The sequence below is a fragment of the Tachypleus tridentatus genome, chromosome 2 (assembly GCF_004210375.1).
Source record: "Tachypleus tridentatus isolate NWPU-2018 chromosome 2, ASM421037v1, whole genome shotgun sequence".
Taxonomy (NCBI): domain Eukaryota; kingdom Metazoa; phylum Arthropoda; class Merostomata; order Xiphosura; family Limulidae; genus Tachypleus; species Tachypleus tridentatus.
The window spans coordinates 60,605,030-60,623,723 of NC_134826.1; positions in this window are offsets into that span (position 1 = coordinate 60,605,030).

Consider the following 18,694-nt stretch of genomic DNA (forward strand, 5'->3'; position numbering starts at 1 on the left):
TGTCCACGCCAGTTATCTGGGTATTTTACCACTCACGTCCAAAAGGCGGCGTCTTCATCGAGATAAATTAAATTCAAAGTACACTTTTCTTTCAACATAATGTAAACTGCTGATAAAGTTTTTTTGTTTTTGAGATAATTTTTGAAGTTTGACGTACACTGAAGTGAAACAATCAAAAATAATATTTGATAACTGCTACCTTTTTCCTTCAATCAATAGAAATTTACTTATTTTCGTAACTTTTAAAATATTATTGTAAATTATGTTTTCTATACTTCAAGGGCACAGCATGGCCAAGTTCAAGGCATTCGACTCGTAATCCGAGGGGGTGCGGGTTCGAATCCCCGTTACACCAAACTTGCTCGCCCTTTCAGCTGTGTGAGGATTATGGTCAAACTGTAGGTGGTGATGACTAGCTGCCTTCCCTCTAGTCTTACACTGAAAAATTAGAGACGGCTAGTGCAGATAGCCCTCATGTAGCTATTGCGCAAAATTAAAAACTTACAAAAAAAGCAATCAATATTTAAATTTAAATGTGAGCTGGAGGACGAATGAAACTAAGATCGAGGAACTTTAATTAGTATATAGACAGAGAACTATTTCTCAGGGTCTTTAACTTTCTTTATGCGTATTATAAATAACGAAATTAGCAAAACGTGTCTAACTGACAACTTGTAATTCACACCATACCTTACGCTTACTGTAAAAAGATAACTAATTTATCTTAATAAAAAGGGCAGCACAATCATAATCCACAAAACCATTACTGTAACGTTGACAAAAAAAAGTTTAAAAATAAATTAGCAACGCAATAAATATTACAATATAAATTACGTTTTCGAAGTATGCCATTGAATTAATAAAATGTCACGAATATTAATAAAAAATATTCACTTGTTGCTTTTGGAAACATTTAAATTATATGCAAGCTATTGACAATCATAAAATTCACCAACGTTATATTTATATCAAATTTTTTTAATTGTCAGAATACGAACAATTATATAGTTTTATGGTATTTAAAATTTAGCCATCCATACCCCTAAAACTGTACTTATTGCCATCTGTGGGTGAAAATAATGATAGGAAATACTAACATTTACTCTATATACCTCTAAATTGTACTGCTATTTATCCTCTAATCTGTGCTAAAACGTTAATGTACACAGAATTTCTAACTAAAACAAAAAAAAACTATATGTGTTTGTGCGTATATATATTTATTAAAACATTAAACTTCCTCGTTTGACTTCTTAAATTTTAAAGTTATGAAACAAATAGTTCTTACTTTAAAAGTGGTAAATAGTATGTTCTAATTTTCCTTTGACTGGCGCGAGATGAATGCACTTACGAGTTTGTGTGTGTGTGTGTTTTTGTTTTGTTTTTTACATCTAGCTCGTCTTTTCTGATCGCACGCACGTTTGTGCAGAACAACAAATTTATTTTGGCATTTCTGATATTGTAGGTGTCAAAGAGGTCTTGACTATTTTCAAGGACCCGTCTACTTTACAAGTTGTAATGAAAATACATAGAAAATTCGGTCAACTTTACAGTCTCACACAAAAAGTTTTGTAGTGAAATCACTTATCGATAGATGTTTGACGTCACACAATAATTTCACAGTGACTTCCATGTAAATATCACTCGATACATTTAAAGGCAAAACCAATCGATCTGAATCGATTCACACCTAACATAAATCTACTCCAGAGTGTAACGAATCAAAACCCAAGCACAATAATAATAAGTAACCTAAATTCTGAGCACAAGAACGTTTATTGTAGAACAATCAACCACAAGGGTAGAAACCTAAACAATTTTATTATTCCACATAACCTAACACGCATGTTAACAACAGCCAAGACATACTTGATCTTGCTATAATTACACCAACAATATCCTCTATCGTATGAGGTTTCAAAGCACATGAAAACATTGGCAGAGATCACGATATCAATAACCATTGGTAACAATAATACCCCGAATATCACCACCACACATAAAGTTTTTGATTTCATTAAAACTGATTGGGAAATCATCAGCAAAAATATCGACGTTAATCTATCAAACATCAAATCTTCAACCGTAGACCCCAAGTCAATCGATGGTTACTAAACCGTAATCACTAGAACCGTAATAAATGTAGTAGAATCAACAGTTCTCAGGAGAACTCTCAACACACACACTAACTCAAAGAAGCAAAGAAACGAGATATACAAACTAGCCAGCAAAGGATGAAAACTAAGACAGTTCATTACCTCCTACGACCCTATAACCAAATCTAGAATCAACCAGATAAACGATTTCATTTGACACCAGATAGACAACCAAAAAGAAAACAACTGGGCAGACTTCTGCACGTCCTTAAAAAAATTCTTACAAAAACTCGTCCACGTTCTGGAAATAAAATTCAAAGCTATATGTAACGAAAAATCGATCAATAACATACGCAACTTAGAATACCATAACAGGACACCAACCTCCAACCAATGAAAAGCCAATCTTTTAGTAGATAATAATGTTTGTTTGTTTTTAATTTCGCCCAAATCTACTCGAGGCCATCTGCGCTAGTCGTACCTAATTTGTCAGTGTAAGACTAGAAGGAAGGCAGCTAGTCATGACTACCAGCCGCCAATTCTTGGGCTACTCTTTTATCAATGAATAATGGGATTGATCGTAACTTTATAATGCCCCCACGGCTGAAAGGGCGACCATGCTTGGTGTGACGGGACTCGGATTACGAGTCGAGTGTCTTAACCACCTATTTGCTGGTAAAAGAGTTGCCTAAGAGTTGACGGTGGGCAGTGATGCGTTCCCTCTAGTCTTACACTGACAAATTATGGACGGCCAACACAAATGGCCTTCGTGTAGCTTTGTGTAAAAAACCAAAAACAAACAATTATCCTTAAACAGCCCTCAACTCTTCTAATGTGACATTTATCAGCCCTATTCAACCTCTCCCTTTATTCTGGTCACAATCAGTCTTAGTGCAATATTGTAATAATCAAAGTCATACCCAAAACCACCCTTGCAACTAAGGACCCCAAAAATTATAGACCGATCAGCCTCATCAACAACTCGGGAAAACCTCTAGAAAAATACTAACTACCATGATGAAAGATTTTTTTAGGTGGTTTACATCAGTGAGAATATCTTGGACCATGATTCATACAATTTCATTTAAAATCCATTTTTAATTCCTTTTCGTTATGAAGCCACTTACTAGATGCGATGTTATACCGACTCCGGAGATTTAGTATTGAATTAAGTTCGATTCTGCACTTCTAAGCATTGCTGACTAAATAGCATTGCTTGTAAGTATAGCAAAATTAATATCACGGACTGGTTTCTTATTGTGATTGAAAATTTGAAATTTGACATTAACACCAATTTGAAATGAGTTCATTTTTGTTTTTTGAAAATGTTCGTTGTGGTAAGTATAAGTTTTTTTCTTCTCGATTTGTTAAAATAATCTTTACGTGGAGAGAAAATGAATATTATTTTCAATAACTGAATTATGGAAAATCCGTTCTTAAAACTAAAACAATTTTTTTGAAGTTTAAATTCCTAGGCCTATGTAATCGGAGAACACTGACTCCAGGATCTAGGCTTATTTCACAAGATTAGACAGTACTTAAAACGACTATTCAATGAGCTTCATTCATTGCTTTATAATCTTAGTGTTTATACATTGAAACTGAGATGGTGATGAAGGAGATGCTGAGAGTATTTATTTCACTCAACAAGAGGAGTCAACGTGGAAGTGTCTAGAGAGAAAAGGCACGAGCTAGCGCGCAGAAGGCCCTCGTGTAGCTTTACGCGAAATTAAAAAAAAAACACTCGATGTAGCTTTGATGGTCAGTTGAGAAGCCAATAATAATTTTCTGGTTAATATGGCTATGATTAACTGCCATGATCAGCAACTAGACAGTTTGTTGATCGTTAGATAAATAATTGATAATAAGTGGCATTTCTTGCTTTCCGAACTATCAAATCAGGTTTAATGATCGAACGTATGTACTACACTGTGGGAGATCACCTCTTAATTAATACAGAGGTAGGACGAGTTGCTACATACAAGATCAAGGGAGTTGGAAGAGCATTATGACCCTTACTCTCTTTGATGATGACAAGAGTTTTATTGAAATACATCCACACTATACTCAATTATAAGAATCTACTTGATTATTGTACTGTTGGAATGGCTACTATTATTAGATGCAATGCTTAAAATACCTACATTTTATACACCTCAGGACTATTGAAAGGAGTTTAAAAACTGAGATGAAAGGGTGTTATGAATATTGCCTTCTGTACTAACACATATCAGACATTTTGTGAAAATCTTTCACCACACCTTGTGGAGGAAAGTCTGAAGAACAGACTAGTACAAGTGAATAATATGTACATACCAGATCTCTACGAGTGTTCTTTCTCGCTATGTCCTCCCCAATGGCACAGCAGCATTTCTGTTTACTTACAACGCTAGAAACCGAGTTTCTATACCCGTGGTGGACAGATCATAGATAGTCTTTTGTGTAGCTTTGTGCTTATTAATAAAGAGACAAACTTTCTCGCTACAGAATACATTGCTATGAATCTACATGGAATAGACCTCATTTCACTGCCTACATTTGTTTTTCTGTAATGCCAACAGTAGCAAGCGGATCTTCAATAATCACTTACATGGATAAAGTTTTTTTCACTGATATAAGATAATCAGAAAATAAACATGAAAATAACTATCAATGGTAAAGTACATACATAATATGAAGAGGTAAACTGATGCTACAGTGATAAAAGACATTTATCCATTACCTAATATCCAAGAGATATTACATAGGTTAAGTAACAGTAAGTGCTTTTCATCCATGGATTTACAAAGTGAATATGACAGGTAGAACTAGAAGACGAAAATAAGGCTAAACTATTTGGTGTTACCTTCAGGTAAATATCAGCTTAACAGAATGTCCCCTGGTTTATATAATTCTTCTTTAAGATTCCAGAGAGTAATAGATGTTGTGTTATCAGGCTTGCAAGATTCAAAATGCTTTTGCTACTCAGATGGTGCAATGTTCGCTGCAACTTTTGAACAACACTTGAAAATATTAAAGCATGTATTTGATAGATTACGAGAAGCAAACTTAGATCTTAAGCCAACTAAATGTCAGTTCTTGAAGAAAGTAGAATATCTGGGTCATTTGGTGGCCGCAGACGGTGTTAAACTTCACCCTAAAAAGTTAGAGGCCTTAAGAATCATCCAGCACTTAAAACAGTAAAAGATGTTCGTGTGTTTCTGGAATTCATGGGATTTTATAGAATGTTTATACCATATTTTGCATTGTTGGCAAAACCCTCAACTTAGAAAGATACAAAATTTCAATGGACAAATAAAAGACAGGAACCATTCGAAAAATTAAGAAATCCTTTATTAAAAGCACCTATTATAAGCTACCCAGACTTCAATAAATAATTTATCCTAAGCACAGATGATTTAAGTTTTGCTATAGGTACAATATTATCACAATTTGATGAAAATGTATCTCAGAACGGCTGGTATGGGCATTAACACTTTTATTGATAAGCAGAGAACAAAGTTTCGACCTTCCTAGGTCATCTTCAGGTTAACAAAAAGTGTTTGCAACTGACCGTTGCCGGACGTATGTCTTAGAGACGAGAGTATAAACGGATATCCAATTGTAGGGGGCATTGCAGTTGGATGTTAGGTTATTAATTAATATAGGTATAAAGGTGTTCCTTTGTATTGGTTTAATTTTGGTTTTAGTTGTTATATAAGTAGGGTTTCTTTGATTTTGCATGTGTTTATATTTGTTTCCTTGCTTAGTAGCTGGGAGTTTTCTATGGTTATGTCGTGTTTATTGGATTTGTAATGTTCAAAAACGTGTGAAGGTATTTTGTGTGTGTGTTCTCTGAATCTAGTTTCCGTTCTTCTGCTCGTTTCGCCAATATAGAAGTCGTGGTAGCTGTTGCATTGTATTTTATAAATTATGTTGGTGTTGCATTTGTCAGTATAGTTTTTACATAATATGGACTTTGGTTTTGTACCTGGTTTTTGAATAAATTTGATGTTTACTGGAATGTTGTGTTTTCTTCTAAGTTTTTTTTTTTCAAATGTTGGTTATTTTTTCGCTGATATCGGGAATATATGGTATGCAGCAGAGTAAGGTTTTGTAGTTTGTTGTATCTTGAGATTAATTGTTGATCTAGGTGTGTGCGTATAATTATTTCCACGTTTTTTTTAGGAAATTTGTTGATGTTGATGAAGTGTTGTTTAATTTTGTTGATTTCACCGTTAATTTTATCGGGTGAGCATAGTGTTGTGGCTGTGTTTATTTGGTTTCTTAATATGTTGAGTTTTTATTTTGTTTCAAGTGCTGAGTCCTAGAGAATGTGTAATCCAGTATGGGTGATTTTACTGTAGATTTCTGTTTTGAATTGTGTATCAGTTTTAGTGATTTTGAGGTTAAGAAATGTTATTTCTTAACTTAATGTTAAGGTGAATCGAGTTAACTTGATTGAAAAAACTAAGTGTGCGTCTGTAGATGTGAATCCAGAAATTGTATCATCAACATACCTGTATCACTATAGTGATGGGTGTAAGGCTAAACTGATCGCTTGAGATTCAATTTGTGTCATAAAAATTTTGGCTAGGACTAGTGACACGGGATTCCCCATACTTAAACTTGAAATATAAAGAACTAAATGACCTACAGAAACAAAAAGTGAATCTAGACTATCAACTGGCCTGCTTCGTTCAATTAGACATTTATGGACTCACACAACGCAACATCAATCAACCCAATAGTAAGAATGACAAGGAAAAGAAAGTCCGCCACAACAAGAAACTAGATTTTGAGATAAACAAGTTAATAATAAAGCTAAAGCCAATATCATAAGATGAGGGGATAAGGTATTGTTATATACACCTATTGTTAAGAAAGGAACCACTGAGAAACTGACAAAAATATGGAAAGGTTCTTCTAGAGTTTTTAAACAAACTAGTTCAGTCAATTTCAAGAAATCTATAGAAAGAATACACAGTTGGTACATGTAAATAGATTAAAGAAAGTGAAAAGATATAAACCTTACCAGTATGAATGTGTGGCTGATGAAACGAAGGCAAATGATAAAGATGAGAATCTAGAAGTAAAAATATGATGAATCAAGTGAGCTTGATTTATCTTGTGACTAGGGAGGAATAATTGAGACAGAGATAGAAACCCAGAATTAGAGGACGCTAGTAACATATTAGGTTATAAGGTTGTCATAACAGGAAATGGCCAAGTTAATAACGTTTATGGTAACGTTAATGTCCCAGTAATTGAAGATAATGTTTTGAATACTGCAGTGACAACACAAGCTAACATAGTGACCCCTGACTATAATCTTAGATCATATGGTCCAGTACTGATTCAACCAGAAACGACCCCTCCAACTAACAGAGGGATGAGTGAGGTTCAATCCTCAAGTCGTTGTACACAAACCTAAAATGATGTTGACGTAATTAGTGTTAACTCTGATAAAGGAAAAAGCAGTGTATTAGAAGCTTTTATGATATGATAAACTATTTACGCAGCAGTAACTAAGATTAAGTAAGTAGGATAAGACATGCACGTTCGCCATTATATGTGTTTTACATCTGTTTAATAGAGATTTATGCGTATTGGTAGTAGACATAGCTATAGATCCACCAGGAACTTTGTGCTATTGATTGCTAAAAAACGTTGCTGGACAGAACGTAAATATTGTTCCAGTAGATAATAAGACAGATATGATTTTTGTTCAAGAAAGACATTTTAGATTATCTGTAGATAAGTGGATAATTCTAAAAGATATACCGCTTCCGTAATAGGTTCGGTTACGAAGGGACTGGTAACGCTCAAGAAATCGTTCAACGTAAATGCGTTAGCTTCGATGTCAGAGGTTCGGAAAAACATGACTTCATATTATATAATAAATCAGGAACAGCTATCTTACGATTTGTAAGAATCTTACAGGAAGGACTGATTAAGAATTATAATACATTAGTTAGACGATATCTTGTTGAAATAGAGGGTCTGTTACTAGAGCTAAAATATATATTAAAGATTGCGTTTGATAACTCGACAACTCGTGGTTTAGTAACTACAGGTAGAAATGTTTTGAAGTTTTATTCAAAACTGCAATCACAGACGATTTACGTGAATTAAACAAGGTAGAACATCAGAGACAGCTGTCTAGAGAAATGATTCACTTAACAGGTGAACAAGCGAACGTAATGAATTCGTTAAATCAGACACTTGAATTAGATGACCAAGAAATTAGGAAGGTATCCAGAGCACTAGCATATATTACTAATGCCTTGGTACATACCAGAGTAAGACAGACTGAGCTTCGTAAGGTAGGATTTGTTTGTTTGTTTTTTAGAATTTCGCACAAAGCTACTCGAGGGCTATCTGTGCTAGCCGTCCCTAATTTAGCAGTGTAAGACTAGAGGGAAGACAGCTAGTCATCACCACCCACCGCCAACTCTTAGGGTACTCTTTTACCAACGAATAGCGGGATTGACTGTAACATTATACGCCCCCACGGCTCGGAGGGCGAGCATGTTTAGCGCGACGCGGCCGCGAACCCGCAACCCTCGGATTACCAGTCGCACGCCTTACGCGCTTGGCCATGCCAGGCCGTAAGGTAGGAACTAAAATGTTGGTTTTCAGTTCTATAATTCAAAATAACTTACAATAATTATCATTTACAGTTGAAAATAGCAGGACTGAGTTAACGAAGTTAATACAAGCATTGTATGTAGTTATGGATATAAAGTTGGGTTCATACTTTACACCTCCAAGTCAATTAAAAAAAGTGTTGGACAAAATTTAAAAAAAAGTAGGTCCACACTCACAGTTTGTAATTCCTACATGTAATGATCACATTTACTACTATTGTACACGGGTTGATGTATAAACAGCCACAGTAAGACACACACAAGAAACAATGTAAGTTTTGTCAATTTCGTAAAGACTACGAGTTGTGTTTTTGCTGTGTATATTTTTATTCTGTATTTTTGGCAGTATTCACTTATTCTATTTAAATGTAATTGTATGTTTGTGGCTGCTATTTTTGGTGTTTGAGCACTTTTCCAGACTGCTACATCATCAGCGAACTGTAAGGAGAATCCATAATTAGGATCCTTCAATGGCATATTGTTTACATACATGATGAAGAATATAGGGCTAACCACCCCTACCTGAAGGACGCCATCGTTTGGAGTAAAGTACTCAGAAGAGATTCCTTCTACATTTATTCTACATTTTCTGTTTGTTTTGAATTTCGCGCAAAGCCACTCGAAGACTATCTGCATTAGCCGTCTCTAATTTGGAAGAGTAAGACTAGAGGGAAGGCAGCTAGTCATCACCACTCACCGCCAACTCTTGGGCTACTCTTTTACCAACGAATAGTAGGATTGGCCGTCCCCTTATAACGCCCCCACGGCTGAAAGGGCAAGCATGTTTGGTGCGACCGGGATTCGAACCCGCGACCCTCGGATTACGAGTCGAACGCCTTAATCCACTTGGCCATGCCGGGACTTCTGTTTTCCAAAAATTTAGATAACCAGCGAATAATAATAAAGTCCCATTTCGTGCATACGGAACCGTAGACCATTGTGCCATACAGTGTCAAAGGCTTTCTCAATGTCTAATATCTCTTCAGTTAGTCTGACTAAGTGGTCAGTTGTTTGTCTAAATTTTCTGAAGCCATTTTGTTCCTCAGGCAATTTAGAGATTATTTCCAAGTATGTGAAGAGTTTATTGTTAATTATGCGTTCTAAAATTTTGCCTACACAGCTGGTTAAGCTAATTGGTCGGTAGCTATTTGGTTTATTGGCTGGCTTTCATTCCTCATAGAACATTAATTTATTAGCATGGTTCCGAGAAACTGATATTTATCCAGAGGATAGTGATAAATTGAAAAATGATGATAAGTGGTCAAACAATTTCGGAGTGCCCTTTTTTAGGAGGATGGCTTGTATCTCATCTTCACCCGGAGATTTGTTTTTGTGTTTTTTATTACTTCAAGAAGTTCACATATAGATATTTCTTTCATTGGTATTGTATCTTCCTAATTTGTTATTTGTCTTTTATTTGCTGAGATATGCTTGTTTGGAAAATTGATTCAAATTGTTCTTTATTGTTTGCCCCCTGCTAGTACAGCGGCAGGTCTACGGATTTATAACATTAGAATCAGGGGGTTGATTCCCATCGGTGGGTTAAGTAGATCGCCCCATGTGGCTTTGCTATAAAAAAAACACACGCACAAACACACAATCTTTATTGTTTATTATCTAATTTGTGACTTTGTTGTAAAAATAAGCATCCATATCTGAATCAGTATGTGTTTTAAATGTATTCTGTAGTTGGTGTTTGAAAGCTTCGGCTATTTCTTTGTTTGTTTGTTTTTGAATTTCGCACAAAGCTACTCGAGGGCTATCTGCGCTAGCCGTCCCTAATTTAGCAGTGTAAGACTAGAGGAAAGGCAGCTAGTCATCACCGCTCACCGCCAACTCTTGGGCTACTCTTTTACCAACGAATAGTGGGATTGACCGTAACATTTTAACGTCCCCACGGCTGAAAGGGCGAACATGTTTGGTGCGACGGGGATGCGAAGCCGCGACCCACAGATTACGAGTCGCATGCCTTAACATGCTTGGCCATGCCGGGCCTCTATTTCTTTATTTGTGTAAGCTATTGTATTATTATATTCAAGTACAGGATATTTTCTTGCGGCTGAGTTATCATTGGTAAATTATCTAAGGTGTGTTCAGAATGCTATTGGGTCAGTTTTATCGTTTAATTTTAAACAAAAGTTGTCCAATTTATCTTGTTTTAGTAGTTTTATTTGTGCTTTAATGCGATTTCTTGTATTGTTTATTTGTGTTTTGGTTTCTCTGTCTCTTATTATCATGAATTGTCTTCGTAAATGTCTTCGTTTTTTGATTAGGGTTATTATTTGTGTGTTTGATTTCCATGTGTTATTTGTTGTTTTATGGTTTTGTTTCGATATTGTTTTATTTGCAGCTTTTTGAAGGCACTCCGTTATTGTTTGACAGTAGTTATCCAATACAAAATGGTTTTTAACTTCTTCTAAAACGTTATTAGGTAATTGATTATCTAATTCCTTTTAACAGTCATGCCAATTTGTTTTATTGTAATCAAACTTTCCTTTTCTATAGGTTGTATTTTTATGGGAGACGAGATCGAAGACGCAACATATTGGTCGGTGGTCGCTATCAACATCTTTTTCCACCTGAAATTTTATTAGCTTCTGGCTCATATTGTATGTGCTAAGACACAAATCTAGTATGTGTATGTGTTGGGGTGTTATCATTCTGTACGCTATGCTATTGTCGTCTATAAACTGTAATTGTTGTTTGTGTAGTTGCATCCAAAGTTAACATTTATGCTGTTTAGGTCTTCAATGACAATGGAGTTTCGGTTGTGGGAAAAGATGTTGTTAAGTAAAGTTAAGTCGAGTTGTTTATGTGGTGAACAGTATATTCCTGCTATTGTCACTGTTGTTCTATTTGTTAGCAGAATATCCGCAGTAACATGTTCGTTGTAACTGCTCATACTGATTTCTGTGACTAAGAGGTTCTGTTTTGTATAACATTATTATGCCTCTATTTTCAACATTTTCATTTATTTTGTGTTTCCTTATTGTCAAGTGGTTTGGCGTCTTATATCTATTGTTGTTGTATATTAAAGTTTCGCTTAATATTATAATGTGGGGGCTAGTTTCTTGTATAACGTCTTCAATCTCTTGTTTCTTGAAAGCTGTTACAGCTTGGATATTGATATATATCACTGACGTTACCATCTAGTTTTGTTTGATTTGAGTTTCGAGGGCCATTTGCTCTAGCCGTACTCAATTTATCAGTGTAAGACTAGAGGGAATGCAGCTAGTCATTGCCATCCATCACCAACTCTTGGACTACTCTTTTATTAACAAATAGTGGGATTTACCGTTACATTATAATGCACCCACGGCTGAAAGGGCGAGCATGTTTGGTGTGATGCGGATTCAAACCCGCCATTAGTTTTAGCAGTGAAACTAAGCATACAGGAATCTTGTTAAATATAAAAATACCTAATTGGCAATAACTACTGACTACGAAAGAATCACAGTTAATTCAGACCATAAATGTAGATTTAGGCCTTAAAGAGCTGACAAGCATGTCAGAGTAAATTCGAAACTTGCCCTGCACAAGAGCACGGTTAAGTATTAAATAATTTTGACATGTAGAACGTTTGAAGAGCTAGCTACAGCAAAATCAATCAGGTTAGATAAGTGGAAACTGACTACTTTAGTAATGATAACATTGTGTTTGGTAGTGGTACTTGTAATTATGGATTGGAATGACCTATTATTATGTAGGTGATATTGTAGAATTGTTTTTATAATGATATGTTTTCTCATTGTGAAACAGATTATTTGTTCTTCATAGTGTTCCTGAAAGCTCAAGCAGACGAGACAGTGGGCACTAGCTATTGAAGAATACAAGTTACAGGGCAGTACAGAGCTTCGTTGAACTGAGAGGTATATTGTCAAGATTCGTGTAAGAACTTGAAATTATGCATAGCTGATAATTAACTGGATCAACAACTGAATACTGGTCTGAGAGCCCCTGAGTAAAACTCCCTGTGAATAAGGCAACACACATTTTGCCATAATGTTTAGGGGTATCTTGAAATAAGACTTAGGTCATTTTCTGAATCATTTTAGGTAGTTAACTGTTCAGAATGACTGATCTCAGAAGTAAACATTCCAATGGCTGATCCTATACGATACAAAACTTGGAAACAGTCATGGCTAAGCTGTGCAGGCAGCTCAGCCTGTTGAAAATTTGATCAATCTATTGGGCCTATTTTAAGGTTCAGAATAAAGCGTCGGAAAGCCTATGAAACAGACTTTGTTACACATTCTTAATATGTAACAATGATTCTGGGCTATGTCAGAAGAAAGCATATGAAAGTCTATGAATTGCGCAGATGATATGCACAGAAATACATAACTAGGGGTTCAGATTTTCGGTTTTATCTGATAAAACACTTCTAATACAATATCCAATAAACAATGGACAAAACAATGAAAGTGGTTACTTATTTCATGTTAACTTCACCTCTTTCTGAGTACTTGTTGTTTCTGACTTCTATTTAACGTTGATTTGTTCTGAATATTTTAAATGTACATCAACAAGAAGCAGCAAAGGTTTAAGAAACATGAAAATAATACTTATGAATGCAATAAGTCATGTGACACAAATTAAAGTTGGCCCTGTCCAGAGAAGCGTTTTAGGAACATACAAAAACTTCCATACCATACATAAGAAAGCAAAAAGCCCTAAAAACTGATTTCAAACTATCTCCAAAAACCTCCAAAATGGAAAAGAAATAAATATCACAAAGTAAATTAATAAATGCCGAAAATTTGAAGCCCTAATAATACCCTGTGATGGCTTTTGCTTATCATGAAGACATTCTCATGGATAAGTATGTCAAAGAACTACAAGATGAAACAATAAGGCTTTTGCCTGGGCATAAGAGATATTCTGACTTTTAGAGAAGCCATTTCTGTCGTGACAAGATATGAAGTGTTAGCTTCGAACCGATCATATCAAAGGAAGAAGCCTGCAGAAATAGCTCACATAAATACATCCTCAGGTGGAACCTCTAACCCAAGCAACTTTACCAGGCCAAGATTGAACCATACTGAGGTTTAGCTAGCTTTCCACACATATTGGCTCTGTAATTTAATCATAATGGTTTAAAGTGAACATGTAAGGCTGTTCCAGTTCTTCCATAGTTTTCACACCACATTACCAGTGATGCCTTTTTCAGATATTGATTGGTAAGAAAGGAACAAAGAATATGTTTTGGTTGAGATATGTTGAATCGCCTTTGAGTAACCTACCAATATTTTTCCAGAAAAAAAGGATAGCCAAAAGTATCAGTTTTCGACAGTGGCTTAGCACAAGAGCCAATAGTAAGTAATAAATGCTGTTGCTATGGTTATAGAGAGCTACGTAAGCTCAAGTATGACTTAGATAGTTACTTGGGAGATAATGATAGACAGTTTGTATCAAAAGATTTATTAGTCAGTCTAGCTCTCGTGAGGTTATTGGAGTTTGGTATTTACCTGTAATGATATTAAGGAAATAGTTCAGGACTAACAAGAAAACTGATAGATATCATAGTATATAAGGCTTTCCAAATGAGATCATAACTTTCCAAAGTGAATAGCAACGGACATGGCATTGGTAGAAAGATAGTTCGTTGGCTGTATTTAAGAGATATCGCTTACAGAATGAAAGTTGCCATCTCTTGTTTTATTTCTATCATTTGCCTTCATGGCATTGACAATGAAGATGCTGCAGAAATAATTGGTAATGTCATTGTGCAGCTAATGAACTAATGCTCCGCCAAAACGTTTTCCAGTGTTGGCTAAATCATATTCGTAAACAGTGCACAAATGTACATAGTGTGGTAAAAAACAGCTCCTCCCTATATGGAAGTGGTTTACTGTGAATGAAGTCTAGTATGTCAGTACTATGTATGGCAGTTATAGGGACCGTGTATATGTATAATATTATAAAATGTTTCCTGTTTAAAAAAGCAAGCAGCCTTAGCTTAGGAAGATGTCTCTTCAAGAAAGGATGAAGTCCTAGTGTGTTTTTTTTAATGATTATGGCCAACTGGCTTTCAACTTTATGCTGGAATAGTCATTGGTGTGGTAAGAGACATGGAGGTAATGCAGTGTAGTGGTAATTCTCAAGTTGTATTCGTTAAACTGTGTCCAAAATTATGTATCTGCTGATACCCTTGAGATCATTGACTAAGAATTTTGCAAATAACTCAGGGACTTGTTACTTAAATATAGTGATGTATATTTAGAACTAGATGACTGATTGCGTTAAACAACAAATAACAATGATTTGCTATCGCATAGATAAAGATGATGCACACCCAATCAAGCAATTACTGTCTCTTTTTCTCTGAAATACAAGGGTTATAGTCAACAATGAGATCCAGTGAATGTAAAAAGATGGAATCATACAACCTTTGAAAAGTGTTTCGTCATTTGTAGTAGTGATTGTCAGCAGGAGAAAAGGGACATCAAGGTTGTGAGTTTACGTTAAACAAGCATCGATGTCTTACCTTTGCCACAAATAGATTAATGTTTGGGCATGTAAAATCCCCACTGGTTTAACACTTTAGTTTTATCATCTTAATACTGGTAAGTCGAGCTGAATGACAAAAGTGGGTCTAAAATTGTGTTTACTATGAAAGATGACTCTTATGGCTTTTGTAACATTCCATTCTAATTATTTAATGCAGTTATCACTTTCAAGAGGCAAATGGAGCTTACACTGAAGGGCTGCAGTTAGAGAGTGATTTTGTATTTGGCTTCACATTCGAGTATGCTGCTGTGAATCTGGTAATAATGTTCCAACAGGTAAAGAAGACAGGCTTGAAACTCAAACCAGAAAGAAACGTGCACTCATGTGTATAAAATAATTTCTTAGTGATATTGTACGTAGAAATGGAGTCACTATGGCCTCACTTTTTTGTTCGAAAAATGTCTTCAGTTTCTTTGGTGTTGTGATGTTACTTACTTCAAAATTAACACCACTACTGTCTGCTTTTTTTTAAATTGAGGTTTATTTTGGATGGAGCAAAGAATATGAATACTGTTTTGTTCCCAAAAGCTTTCTTTAGAGAACACCGTAGTTCTGATATATCCATAACAAAACAGTGAGTTTTATTGAACTCTGACACCAAAGATAAAGAAATTGCCCCCCCCCAGTGGTTCAGCGGTATGTCTGCGGACTTACACGCGAAAATCCGGGTTTCGATACCCGTGGTGGGCAGAGCACAGATAGCCAATTGTGTAGCTTTGTGCTTAATTCAAAAAACAAAAAAAAAACATAAAGAAATTGTAACATTGTGATCGCATTTGTAGTACAAAGCTGAGAGTGTGATCATGTATGGTAGTCACATTCATAGCTTCTGAATGCAGATAATGTACAACAATAAAAAAAATATTTTTACAATTTTCGTCTCCATGAAAGACTATTTACACTACTTTTTGGTGGTTACTGAATTATACCAAAGGGATAATATCAGAAACACTACATCTCAAAACTTAATACAACCTTTCTGAAGTTTGGATCCTCAATGAGTCTCACAGGTTGGGTCTCTAAATGATGTCTGCAGCGTCTGAAATTATGGCTACTAGGTCAATGCCACCACCATCATAATAACTATTCTAATTATCCACACAAGAAAGCTAGTTTATAGACTTTATAATTCATAGACTTTTTAGTTTATAGACCATTACCAAAAATGGTATTCACCATCAACCATTATTCAGAATATGATTACGAGGAGGGAGGTCTTTACATTGCTGATGGTTGAGGCACTACGATTCAAACGTTTCTAGAGCAGCCACACGTGCAGCCAGATTTAAAACTCCCAATAAAACTACCAAGGTTGTCATGAATTGTGTAAAGCTATATTGTCAAAAGATATTTCCTGAATGTGCTGAAGCTTGGACCTTCTAAAATCAGTAGCTGCAGAGAGTTATGCCTATTTTGTGACTTGAAGAAGAGTTTGTTTAAGGACTGAGCTGGTAGACACCAAGAAAGCCTAAACAAAAGTTTATGGCATCGTGAGGATATCAATGGCAGCCATTTGAAAGGTAATTGCTGCACAGAAGGGTCTGCTCGTGGGGTTCAGGTGATGGGGTGGAGACTTATGTTTATTCTTAGTTAGTTAAAAGCATATGACTTGTATGTTATTTCTTACTAACGCTCGAATATTAAGCAATTTGCCTTCGCCCTGAGGTCCAACATGGCCAGGTGGTTAAAATGCACGACTCTAACCTGAGGGTTACGGGTTCGAATCCCAGTCACATCAAACATGTTCCCCTTTCAGCCGTGGGGATATTATATTTTATGGTCAATCCCACTATTCGTTGGTAAAATGGTAGCCAAAGAGTTGTTTGTAGGTGGTGATGACTAGTTGCCTTCACTCTAGTCTTACACTACTAAATTAGAGACAGCTAGTGCAGATATCCCTTGTGTAGCTTTGCGTAAAATTTAAAACCAAAACCAAACCTTCGCTTTGCTCATAGCGAAAAGAAGATGTTCAGCTGAGTAGTTTGTAAAAAGAGCAGACTGTAGATAAATTGAACGTTTTGAAGACATGATGGGATTAACCCTTAAACGGCGGCCATCATCATTTAATGCTGCTATCTACAACATTCCCGCTGCTTAAAGGTTAATGAGTGGATCATTGAAGGAGATATTTTATATGAATTGAGAACTTGTTTAAGATTTGAAGGTGTGTTCTTTTCTTTAATTTTCAGAATGAAAGAAATAAGGATATGGCTAATGGAAACAACTGAGTGTACTAAAAAGTCCTGGATGATTGGTAAGATTGAGTCGGGGATCATAGTATGGTCAAGAATGTCGTAAGTGTAAGTGGCTGTATGTTTGTTGGCTAGTGTCCTCCGGTGTGACAGCGGTAAGTATTCTGATTTACGATGCTAAAATCAGGGATTTGATTCCCTTCGGTGGATCCAGCAGATAGCCCGATGTGGCTTTGCTATAAGAACAGACACATACATTTGGTTCGTTTCAGTAACGTGCGTCCTGTATTCCAGCAAGATGTGAAGAGCTATTCCTCTAGTATTAGCATGAAGCTGTGAAAATTGGTATATGTGGCACTGAAATCTCCTAAAATGGGTCTAGGCTGCATTATAAAACAAGTTTGAAGGAAGTTTATGTCTTATGGCCTGCTCGGAGAACAATACACAGCTAGGAGTGAAACGGACTGCCTGTTATTAAGCCGAGTGTTGCGCAGGATACTTTCGTTTATTTTTGAAAAGTGCTGTTTCAATATTTATAGAGTGGGAGGGTTGTTTTTTTTTAAATAAATTGTTAAACCTTTTGTTACGTCTGTTTTAGGGTGCGAAAAATATTTTAAACCCTAGGATGTTTTTGTTAGTGTTTTCTTTAACTATAATTTCGGAAATTATAGTTATTTCTGAGTCGATACCTATATTTAGGTCGATAATCTCACGTGTCTTGATATCTATACATTTCTAACAGTTCAAGTGTGGAAAATTTAGTGTGTTTTTGAAGATTCTGCTTTTCGCTTCAATGCGAATTGTAATGTGATGTAAGATTGGGTAGTGTTGTGCCTAACCTACCTGTATGTATCAAATCTACTCAATTTATTCTTTCGAAAAAATAGTTCAACTAAAAATACTGCAAAAATAGGTATGGACTTAACTTTTCGCTTTTTCTAAAACATAGCCGTAGAATTCGTGATTTCTTATCAACTTTTGAGCTGCTGTAGGTTTTATATTGTTTCAAATGAAAATATTCCATTGGTTGTTGACCATTTTTTACGTTAAGGTATAGCAATGAGGAAAGTATATGTGGTATAATTTGTTTAATTAATGTATCTTATTGTCTAAAGAAGTTGTTTACTGCTTGTTGTAAAATTTGTCAACTAAAGTTGAACCAATATATTAAGAAAATGTTTTTGGTGCGTGTTAGTTAACGGTTTCAAAATATTTTCAGTATTTCCGTTACACAATGTAATTGTTTTGTTTTATTGCTTGTCATAAT